At 44.0% G+C, this 12,169-nt stretch overlaps 1 protein-coding gene across 8 annotated transcripts in view; it reads right to left on the bottom strand.

The window, feature by feature from the left end:
• The window catches only part of znf536 (zinc finger protein 536), a 223,851-nt gene extending 213,602 nt beyond the window's left edge, over positions 1–10,249 (bottom strand). For 3 of the 8 annotated variants that reach the window (XM_070964539.1, XM_070964512.1, XM_070964564.1), the window contains exon 1: positions 10,032–10,140. The gene's annotated coding sequence lies outside the window, so the exon portion shown is untranslated. Of the gene's footprint in view, positions 1–9,277; positions 10,003–10,031 lie in introns of those variants that run through there. The other 5 variants (XM_070964548.1, XM_070964502.1, XM_070964528.1 and 2 more) reach the window with 3 other exon arrangements.
• Positions 10,250–12,169: the final 1,920 nt, after the last annotated feature.

A 12,169-nucleotide genomic window follows, 5' to 3' on the forward strand; every position in this document is an offset into this window, starting at 1 on the left:
AAGGAGAAACAATGAAGAAAAGGAAAGATCAAATATTTTGGATGAATTTCATTACATTCACATTTATCATTCGCCATTTCAGCAACAACTGACAGTTGGTTTAGGTTGACAACAGTAAGGGAATACGAATGAATTCATGAATACGTCTGTTTTGTGAAACACAGTGCATGAAGAGTTAGTGGCTGTTCCCTGAGAGAAAACGCGTTTCATTTTTTCACAAGTCTGGACAATCGCTCCTTTCTGCATCATTTTTAAATGTTTCATATAAAGCTATCTTACAATATGGTTGAAGTGTAGCGTCACAAGTTCAGCATCAGAGTTGATTATGTAGAATCCAGGTTGAGGTTAAATTAACCCACAAAGCTGAAGCCTGTTCCTAGTTGCCTCATTCTGGGGCTGTAACAACCGCTCATTTCGCAGCTCTTCACTCAAAAATAGAGCGGCTGTAGTTTCACCATTCTGACATGTTTGTCATGAATACATTGTTATGAGATATTGGGGGAACGGTTTGGGTTTTTTTTTTTTTTTTTAGAACTCTGGGGAGGGTCTTCCTTTTTTTTAATAAAACCAATCGGAAACGCAGCCCCCCTCCCCTACCCAGTAATTTGTGTACAGTCCCTGCGCATGTCTCACATCCTCCAGTATTTTACGGCAATGATGTTCCAGAAAATAAAAAGCATAAAAAAGGACTTGTTTTTTTGAACATCCTTTCCTCAAATTAGGGCAAGAATAAACAAGTAGACATATATTTACCTTTTTCTTTTTTTTAAAAAAAAGCACAGTAGCAACCCTTGCTTTGCGTCTCATGGCAGCTATGCCTCGGAGATGTGGTCGTGGCTGCACCAGGCGTTTACAGAAGGCTGTGTGTTTAAACGCCTGGAATGCTCATTTGCCTTTTGGGTTTACTTATTTACTTTTGCATAAATGGAGAACAGTACTGTGGTATTAAGGGGCTTCTCAGGGGGAAAGTTGTGTGTTTTTGAAATGCGGGCTTCTTTAAATGCTCCCTCAGTTTGCTATATTAAGGAAGGTTGATGATTAATGCAGCATAGATCTAATTTCTCTTGATTAAAAAACCATGAATAAGAAAAATAATGCCAGACTTGAGATGAGCTCAACCCCAACCCCCACCCCCCAAACACACACATACTCCCCCCTCCCTCGCTCAAAGTCATCAGATACAAAATGAGCATCCAGGCTAAAATGAGCAACAAATAATCACAAAATTCCCAATAGCCAAATATGAAATGTAAAATGACTGCCTTGATCAACTGGAGCCCAGTAATCTTTAGCACCAGCCACAGCTGTACCACCACTTCTGTCACTTGAAATAAAAACCTAAACCTTTCAGGGCTTTCGATTGAGTCTTTAATTCAGCCTGATGTGACATTAAAACCCTTTGGTTGACTTCCACTGGCTGTGACAAATGTACCAGCGCTTAATAGAGGTGTGCAGACAGGCCGGCATTTCAGTGACTTTTATCAAACCGAATTTATCAACGCAGGCTCCCAGGATCTGTGGCAGCAGCTTGTTCAGAAGGAAGCCTACAGATACCGTTAAGTACATCATCCCTCCTCTCTGTCTCACTCCTTCTAGCCTTCTGCTCGTTGCTTTTCTCTCGGAGCGTTTTTCCCGCTCTGTCCTGTCATCACTCTGCCTACTGTATATTTATCTCTTTTCTCTCTGGATCTACTATTCCATGGATGGGGTATTTTGTAGGCTAATAAGAATGTTTTCTGACTGCCAATTGTCAAATTGAGTGATGAATTTTTAAATTTGGCCAATTAAAACAACAGAAATGAAAGTGTGAAAGTCTTAAAGAAGTGCTCATACCATCATGGCACACTGAAACTCTCCACTGAAACTCCAATGAGGCTATGAAAAAATACTTTTACATAGGCCAGCAGTATCGTGTCAAGCCAGAAGAGATCATGACTGTCTGGCTTTTGATTAAAAGGGTGAGCTGTGTGAAACTGATTTATCATCCCAACCTGCTTGGAGTTAATTCTCTTGTGGTAGATGGAGACACTGGTACGATTGTAAGTACCAGCTTCCTGCTTGAAATGGGGTTTATATTAGCTCCAGTACCATCCTAACTGGGCAAAAATCAACTGTTCTGACCAAGACTACATTTCCAAAAAAAAAAGAAAGAAAGAAAAGAAAAAGAATCACAAATGTGACTTGTTTTTTTTATTATTTGATCAGGTTGAACTCATTTACTGGAAATGTGAGATCCTGTTAAAGGACATGTGTTTGGATTCATGATCACTTCTTGTGATTTTGAGGCCAGTTTCAGAAAGTTGAGATATGAATCACAGCTTGCAGGGTGTGGTGCGTGACAACTAATAGGTAACGTATTGTCATTTTCTGCAACAAGTCTAGCGACGATAAAGAATCGTGAATGGAGCGGCAGATGGTACAAATGAGAAATGGGGGGAAAAGAAGAGAGAGAAAGGAATAAAAGCTGGGGAAAATGAGAGATAAGGGGATGGAGAGGCTGTGGCAGAGAGACAGCAGAAAGAAGAGTGAAACGGTGGAGTGAGAAGTGTAATAAGGAGGCCTTTGAAGGGTCCTCTCAGATGCTGGGATTGCTCAGTTCAGCGCCGTTAGAGCCTCTGAGGTACTTGAACCTTGCCTGCCTTTCCTCCACCTCTCTGTAGAGCTGCTGCCCTGCAGGCCACCTGTAAACCGCTTTGACACATGATCCACTCCCACGGATGTGGAGTGGAAACACACATACACACACAGAAACCGCTGCTTGCAGGCAGCTAAGCGCGCACAAACGCTTTAACGCACCATCAACGTTTGCTTATTTTTTAACATTAGCACTCGATTAACAACTAGCTGTCCCACTTTTGAATGGAGGGGCACTCACAGCAGAAACAAGAGCGCTACCTAATAGTCTCTCTCATGATGGGCTGATTAATCTTTTTTATTTTATTTTTTTTCACTTTTCACTTTTAAGCAATAGATCCTTTAGCAAGACAGGACAAATAACCTGCTATTATTATCCGTGGCCCTCACACTGGCATGAAAGTGGCACGAGGAGGAGTTTAACCTTCCCCTCCTGAAGGCAGAGGGAAACAGGACATGTTGGAATTTAATTAAGCAATTAAGCAGGGATGCCTTGCCACAGCCACAAACAAGGTGCAGGCAACGAGAATGGCAACTTTCAGGCAAACACACATCAACATGCACGTGAAATAACTGGAATCAGACAAATTCTAACTAAAAATGCAAGAAATTCCTAATTCACATACAAATGCACATACATATGGAAGAAAAAGTAGCACTCTGTCACCGCAACAAAGCTCCAAGCAACCGACATCACCCCCCCACACACACAAAAAAGTGGAGACTAAAAAAACGACAGCTCCTGATTAGGCATTGTCAAAATATTTGTGACGGAGGAATTCCAGCAGGCGAGCACGGAATCGGCTCTTCTACAAAAGAGCCATCTTCCCTGAGTAACAAGTTGGTGCAATGAGTGTCGACAGAAGAGAAGCTGAAATCCCCCCCGGGCTAGAGAATATCCCGCCATTGTAGTCTTAACCCGCGAGACCTGGCGGGGAATGTACAGCTTTCACAGTCACTTCTCATCCTATTTGTAGCACTGCCGCTGATGTGCGACGCCTGGGCCAGAGCAGGTCAAATCCCCCCCACCGCCATTTTTTTTATCTCTCTGTCTTCCTACAGTAACCACCACCACCAGGTCCAATAAATATCTGAGGGGGCATTCATCTACATCATGTTATTTTCTTCACCCCCCACCCCCCAGGCCCTCACGCCAAACCACTTTTTTCATCTCACTTTTTGTATTTTTTGTTCCACAAGGCAAGTTTCATTAAAGATCCAATTATGCAAATCAGGTGCTGGAGAGGCAGTTGAATATGCACTATAATGGTGTACAGTAATCGTTCGACACAATATACGGCATCCGGGGCCAGATTTACGAGCGCAACAGAACTGCAACGCCTCCATCCTTTGGTGAAAACCTCTTGATCATAATTAAAGGTGCAGGAGTTCTCTCCAGCATCCTCACACCCTCCTTTTTCTCCCTCTTTTCCTCTCCCTCCATCTTGTGCTACTTTGGCGTGCTCATTAGCAGAGGTCTGGGAAGTTTACAGAGGTCACATCCGAGAGGCAGACCAGCTAAAGAGCAGACGCGACATGCGATGCAGCCAGTGATGGTATGTGAAGTGGATAATAGACATAACCTGCCTCACACACATATAACCTTCCATCTCATCAACACTGGAGGTATTTACCACAGTCTTAGCTGAGCGTGACTGAATGTTAAGCAGTAACAATTCTCTGCTTCAGGACCTCTGATTGATGTGTGCTTGCCCGTTTCTGTTAAGCTGTTGTCTACCAAAATGACACAGCTGAAAACGCAGCGCCGTTCGACACATCAAAAGAGAAAACGGTCCTGACATTGCATGACGCATCCTTAAATCCAAAATGCTAATGAACTTTGAGGAAAAAATACCAAACTAATGCCAAACTCAATAATGCCTTAATGCCAAGGGGGCTCAGCAGGTACGCCGGGGCGAACAAAGGGCAATATCACGGGTTGTGAGGATAAGGTGTTTCACTTGTTTTCAGGAGGCATTCCTTGTCGGAGTTACGTGAGCGCCAACTGATTCCACAGACAGTGAGCGAGACGGCGGGCCAGAGCAGCACCTGGACACTTGACTCAACTGAGGCTGAAAATACACACACACACACACACACTGTGGGTTCTTGTGCATATATACACACTGTTGCAAACTGTCGCAAATGCTACCTCCCATGCACTGACCTGCCTGCACATTCCCCCGCTTGTTTAACAAAGTCTGGTGCTGAAAACAGATTGCGATAGAGAAAGCGATTTTGGAAAAAATAGATTCGGCTCGCGCCCGCTTCCGTTCCCATCTCTCCCTCCGAGACCACTTCGATTTCTTCCTTTCCTCTCATACAATCCAGACCTCACCCCCCACCCCAACACCCCCAGCTGCCCAGACAGGCAGACGCTCCTTGTGATGGCACCCCGGCATGAAAGGACTCAAGAGCCTGAGTCAAGCCTATCTGTCAGCACCTCATCTGCCCTACACCCTTTATTCTTAGATCAAAATGACGTCCATGATTACCCCCCACCACTCAAACCCATCTACCCCACTGTTCCTCCAACCCTTCAACCCCCAATCCTTATCAAGCTCTCAGGACAAAGACCATACCGGGGAAAATATACACTCCAACTTATAAGTAAAGGATGAGGGATTCACACGGCACAATACACCACGCACAGAACAGGAAACTGAACATAAACTCTCATTTAAACAATGATTCAGTAAAGCTGATCATTCATAGAGCTAGATTTTAATTGATAACATATTCATTTCTGGCTAATGGCATCTTCCACGTTTCCCATTTCTTTTTGTATTATTCAATTGCTGAATAAGAGGTGAAGCACTTTCTTTACATTCTTTCAGTCGGTTTTCACTTTGATTGTGATTTCTAACAAAAGCAACATGTTAAATTCAAAGCTGGATAAAAAATAACTAGACAATGATGACAGGCTTACTGACATCAACACTTCATGTAAAGGAGGAAGAAATTATAGGTATCGGTTTACAAATTCATTTCACAAAATGAGATCCGGACAAGGCCTAATACTAAGGTCAATGGCACAAACTTCATGAAACTTTGAGGTCATTCATGCTCCGTTCAATTTATCACAACAGTGGAATAAATCAGAATTGCCGCTCCTCAGAAAAGTTCAGAATCACACCCCGTGGGCTGGCAGTGGTGGGAAAAAATCAAATCTAACGTTTGCAATGACAGAAATTCAAACGAATGTGATTAAAATCTCATCGTTTGAGATTCCAGTCTATTGTGTGTAATCTAGCGTGTGATGTTTTGTGGTCAGGGCAATCTCTTCTTGAGTTCATGTTCCACGTTCGATTCAATGCTTTCAATTGAGTGTGAGTGTGCATGTGTGTGCGTCTGTGCTTGTCACATTAGCCTCATGTGGCAACTGCGAGCCCAGCTCGCCAACATCTTCCCCTCTCTGGCTTGAACTCTGGAGATCAAGGTCATGGAGTTACAAGGCTCAACCCAGACTAACGCCTGTGTGTTACAGCCCCTTCAACACCCTCCTTGAACCTCGCGGGACACACACATACACAGACACAGTGGAATACATGTATGCTGTCGCCTTGCCCTGCCCGTGTGTGAAGAAGAGAGAGCAGATTAGAACCAGAATGGAAATGAAGAAATGACACTGCCAGTATCCTCAGCCTTTGCCCAGTAGGTAACGGGGGGGGGGGGGGGGGGGGGGGGGGGGGGTTGCTTTCACAATGACTGCACATATCAATTAATGGCTGGCTGATGAGCAGAGCTGGCCTGATCTGGCCTGCCCACCACCGCCCTGATCCCAGCGGACTGGGAGCCCTGGCCTCGCAGCCTGTACAGCTGGAGCCCTCTCCCCTATAATTACATGAGAGGGGGATCAACTAGGCACAGTGAGGCTGCCTATCTGACTGTGGACCGCACTATGTTGCAGATACATATATCACTGTCTATGGTACAGGATCACTGGAATTATGTGTTGTCCCATTGATTATACACACATATTTTTCTGTGCTGCTAGATTATGTAATTTGTGCGACCACTTCACTGTGGGTTTGTGTGTTTTTGCGATGGCACTGGGATGTCTGCTCATGTGTTGCCTTCTTTATGCGCATTTGTTAAACAAGTGTGTGATTTTTTTATACTGTTTTTCCTTTCCTTTTTCAAAAAAAATCTGATTGTGTACATGTCAACGGGCAAATAATTCACAGTGTGTCGGACTGACAACGCGGCGGCTTCAGTCGAGTGGGTCTACTCCACGGTGAACCGAGTGGCTGACTGACTGACTGACAGCCTGGTGAAAAGAGGACTGATTTGATGCCATCCTTTGCATGCCATGCTCTCTGTCTGTCTCACTCCCCCTGTCTCTCTCATCACTCCCTTCTCCCTCGTTTTCAGCTGAGAGATGTGCATCACCACAGTCAGTCACGGCCCGCGGCCCCCTTAGCAACACTGACTCGGGCACAGGTGGGAAAGCAACTAATACAAGCTCAACGTCGACTGCTACAGACTCCCAGAAACAGATTTCGAGCTCCGTCGGTCAGAAAGTTGCAGCACAAGAAAATGTCAAAATACTTGTGCCCAATGTGTTTTTTTGTTTTGTTTTGTTTTTTTTGGCTGCAATAAATCTCACACTGACTCCAAAATAAAACACCCCATCCATAAACATCATGAATTTATCTATTTGACTTGCCATGAAGTGAAGATAAATAATTCTTGCATATTTTATAAGAATAATTATTTTAATGACAACACTGATAATTGATTGGATAATTCATTAGAGAGTAGTATATAATATTAAAACGCAACCTGACTGGTGGATAATACAAAAAAATCTGAAGTAGGCCTAATGAATATGAAATAAATTCCTAACACAAATCACTGAGGCCTTGACATCAAAATCACTACATAAATTCCTCTAACAGGCCAGTCAGCAAAGCAAGGCCTTTTCTTAAACACAGTGTCTCTTCCCAAATATTTTCACCCGAAAAGAATGACAACATTTCAGCTTGTAGCAGCAGCAGAGAGGTGCAATAAAGGGCAAACAGGTCTGTGAGGCAGCCTGAACTGTCAGAGGAGCGGGGACATTCGCCATTTCATCTCCAATAAGGGAATGTAAGGAGCTGACAAAAAGGGTTTACGCCCAGACACTATTTCAGACATAATATCCGCCCTGTGCATACCATTAAACAATGACAGCATCTCAACTCACACAGTACATCTATTTATCCCTTTTCCTTGCACAATGAATCTGAGGAAGAGGCAACCTTTTTTTTTTTCTTTTTTTTTTTGGCTCAAGACAACTTTAGGGAAGGTTGAAGAAACAGTGGGAAACAACGTGATAGACATTGTTGAGTATTTTAAGAAGGATGACATGTGTCTTCTCAGCCATTGTGCAGAGCTGGTAGCTGTTGGAAGTGGCTGGATAACCCAGGTCAGATCACTCAGGGGTCAACTCGACTTCCAAGAAAAGGTCCTCCCCACCCAAGACGCACGGTGAGACAGAGGCTTTAAATGGGATTACAAGCCTCATTCCCGCCACATACATATTACTGTTAATTCAATACTATTCCATCATATACGCACAAATCCGGACACCGCTTTCCTCGGAGTGGGAATTCGGCAACCGGTTTGAGATTTTTAGCGCACGAAACGCACTCAACCTGCTGGATCTCTCGGATATCCTCCAAATAAACACCATCTGGTAAATTAAAAGAAGATAACGCAGAAACTCTTGAAAGCACGAGTATAAAGACAAGTCAAACATCCGACCTCTTCCATCCCCTAGAAAAATTTTATTGGCTTATGGGCTCCGTCATTTTATATTTCCACTGTAACGGATGTCTATCAGCCTCCTGTAGCCTTTTTCCGACTCGCCCTAACTTTCTCCCCCTCACGTCAAAGAAAAAACTCAGATTCTCCCCCCACAAAAGGTGACATCGGTTTCCAAAAATGTCACTTTCCCCGCTGCTAATATGTGCGTTAGTCTCCTCATATGACATTTACCCCCCTCGTCTGAATGCCATCGTAACGTCTCCTCAAAGCATAGTGCAGGGGCTGCTTATTCATAAGAGGTCGATCACTGCACAAAATGGCAGGTCTCACCGGCTCTTCTTCCATCTCACAAGTTTTGACACATGGCAAACGCACCGGTAAACTTGTATCGCCCTCCCGTACTCTTTCAGCACAAGTGCCTGTTACGGTAGAAAGTTTCCCATGTCCACTTTTAACGAGAACACGGCTACACTTTTCTAAAAGTCACACAGTACCGCTAATCTGTATGCGCAATATTGCAAAGCCGTGCTCCCGAACGCCTTTTACGCATACGCAGCGCATAGAGTAAAACATGCAACGCTAAACAAAACTTATTTATTTTCTGCTGCAATACAAAGAGTTTTTTCGCGTTGAGCTGCAAGGTGTCGAGCATCGCAGCCCGTGTCTTGGTCCCAGCTGCTATTTTGTCGTCGTTTTTTACGATCGTCACTCGCTACGGATAATTGCTCTGTTATTTTCTAATCATGATTGGGGAGACATCAGGGGCCCCCGCTGCGATGCACCCGCACAAACAACCCCAATCCTCCCCAAAACTGACTTCCCAGCGAGTAATACACTCCAAGCCCCCAGTAAAACCCCACTCGTGTACTATAAGCTCCACACTTCTTCTTACCTTTTAAATTTGGCGAAGCGCCGGCTAACTCCTGCGCGTAAACGATGCGTTGTGAGAGATAGTGTTCATTGAATAATGAGGCATGTCCATATGATTTGACCGGATCATATTCTTGTCGGATGACGGGGGTGTTGAAAAGTGCGCTTCGGACCTGTTAAAGACTGTCCACTCCTCGATCCTGTCCCTACAACTGCTCCCTGCCGCGCATCCTGAGTTTGAGATGAAAAATACGGCTTTATTACTTGTCGCTCTTCTCGCTTTTCTGTCGCTGTCTGCTAAAGGTAAACGTTTGCATTGATGCCGATCGCCAGGCATCAGCATATTCCCTTCATCTTTCAGCTTGGACTCCCCCTATCTGGTAGGTGAAATGCATTGTACCGTTAAAAAGGCACTCCATTGTAGAAAGCAGAGTCGACTGGCTGGATACAGCCGGGGTCTAGCGGTATTCGTCGTTGACGGGGATAAAAATCAGCTGGTGAGCCCAGCGGTGTACAGAGCCTCGGTTAAAGAAATAATCCTCTCATCGTTACATTTCCCCTGGTGTCGTGGCAAAAGAAAAAAGCCGATTCCCAACCACGTTAGTTTGTTTCTGACCTTGAACTGCCCACAAACACTCTTTTATTTAAAAATCTGCCCCCTGTACATAACCATTCACACACAGCCAGCCTCGCCGCTTAGGCACCGTGCGCTAAACATTGGCTTGGTGGAAAGACAGCCAGGTCACAAAATTACTCCAAAAAGTAGAATTCCTTACCTTTCAAGTGAACTGTTTCGAGTCTTTTTCCTCTTCTCTTCGCCTAAAAAAACTCCAGGATGAATGAGTGTTGCCTCTTGTGCGTCCTGAGCGTCAGTCACCGCTTAAGAGAAGTAATGAGTGATAAAAATGACGCTCATCTATCTGCACTGTAACCTTGTGGCGTATTTAATGTAAATAAGCCCCGTTGTGTTGCCAATCCCCATGCATACAAACGCAAAACCGCTCCTCAGGGACTCGCTTTTGCCGTTTTTTCTCAATGTATTGACGATTTATTCTGACTGCCTGGGAGCGCAATAGGGAATGAACATAATTATTTGAAAATATGATATATCAATAATGCGACCAGTCCAATTTGTGAATGGATGCATTTCCACACACCTCTCTGAAGATTTTTGAAAGCGCCCGCTCTGTCTGCAAAACAAGCAAATACTTTGGGGGGGGTTGGTATTTTTTATTTTTTTGCTTTTTTAATATTTCCAACAGGAGCACTAAACTTTAAGTTGGCACAACTTTTTGCGACGCGTAAAAAAGACACGACAAGAAAAACGTCCCGCATAGGCCGAAGCGTTTCTAGCAACTAAAACCTTCCTTGTGGGATGGTTTTGATATATTATGCTTCTATAGGGGGGTGGAAGAGACTGAATAATGCAATTATAGATTCAGTGTCCCAGCGTTGACAAAAGACAGGGCTTCAATAGAGGCTTTGTTATAGGATTATATAATGATTATGGGGTAATTATGGGAACGGTTTGGTAATAATAAAAAGTATCAAGTGCTCTCTTGCACGGACAGCTTGTTTTCTATAATGTAAGTGCATGAGGAGAGGAGTGTGATAAGACGGACAGACAGACGGTGCTGCTGACAGCTAGTGGCAGGATGACGGCAGACAGCCCCGATTATTCAAAATGTCGAACCCAGAGACACATTAATGCCACTGACTGAGATGCTATCAAATGTCCTCAGAACCGGACATGGGCCCACAATGGAATATCTCGGGGTCATATTCATAGCAGCCCTGTGCGTAACCCCCCCCCCCCACCCACACACACACACACACACACACACACACAAACGCACATACACACGCACGCGCGCACACACACGCATAGCCGCCCTCATCATCCTCTCCCCCCTCCACGCCGCTTGTGCCATGCTGTATGTGTCAGAGAGAGAGGCAGATACACACATGTAAATGGTCACTGACAGAGAGCACATGACACTCCATCTGTGGGTGAAAATAATCCGCACCTTACGGCATTTTACCATGGTTGTTATTTCAAGCACATTCACCAATGTGTTTTAAAGTTAAGTTTTTCTTTAAAAAGCTGCTCTTCAGAGGAAATATTTGCTCACCTCTGTCCCCCCCTCGCATATGTAGACACAGAATCATTATCAGGCGTATTAAGATACAAGATGGCTTAATGTTATCTGTCTGTTTTTTTTCTTCTCACACTACGTTTATGCTTTTTTAAAGATAATGGCGAGTCAGTTGGTGTGTGTGTGTGTGTGTGTGTGTGTGTGTGTGTGTGTGTGTGTGTGTGTGTGTGTGTGTGTGTGTGTGTGTGTGTGTGTGTGTGTGTGTGCGTGCGTGTGTTCTGTTAGACATTAATAGATAGCCTAAATATCTGCTTTCTTCCCCTTCCCAGACAAAACACATCTTCCTCCTTAAAAGATACCCCACATTCATTATGCACTATGAAAATCAGATTCTCATGCTGCTCCTTTAAATGGTTATATGGAATTCAGTTTGATGCCTATGAAATTCTTTTTTCTTTCCTTCTTTTTTTCAGCATTTTCCAAAATAAAAAAAAAAAAAGTTTTCCTCCCCTAAAGAAATTAGCATAACCATTCCCCATCAATAATATGGCTATCTCTATGGGAGTGATAGCAGCAAGCAGTAGGGGTGTTCCTTTTGCCGATTCTCCATGGATCAACAGCGCGTCATCAGCTCCTTTTGAACTTGTTATAGCAAGTCAAGTGATTCTTTATCGGCTGACAGCCCTGACAATGCATCTGGGATGGGAAAGCAGGTCAAAAGGAAGTTGCCATATGGACTTAAGCATGCAAATTTCTAACAATACATAGCACTGAGGGTTGTACTCTCACATGCACACCACCATATACGTAAAACTATT

The sequence above is a fragment of the Chaetodon trifascialis genome, chromosome 1, assembly GCF_039877785.1.
Source record: "Chaetodon trifascialis isolate fChaTrf1 chromosome 1, fChaTrf1.hap1, whole genome shotgun sequence".
Lineage (NCBI taxonomy): Eukaryota > Metazoa > Chordata > Actinopteri > Chaetodontiformes > Chaetodontidae > Chaetodon > Chaetodon trifascialis.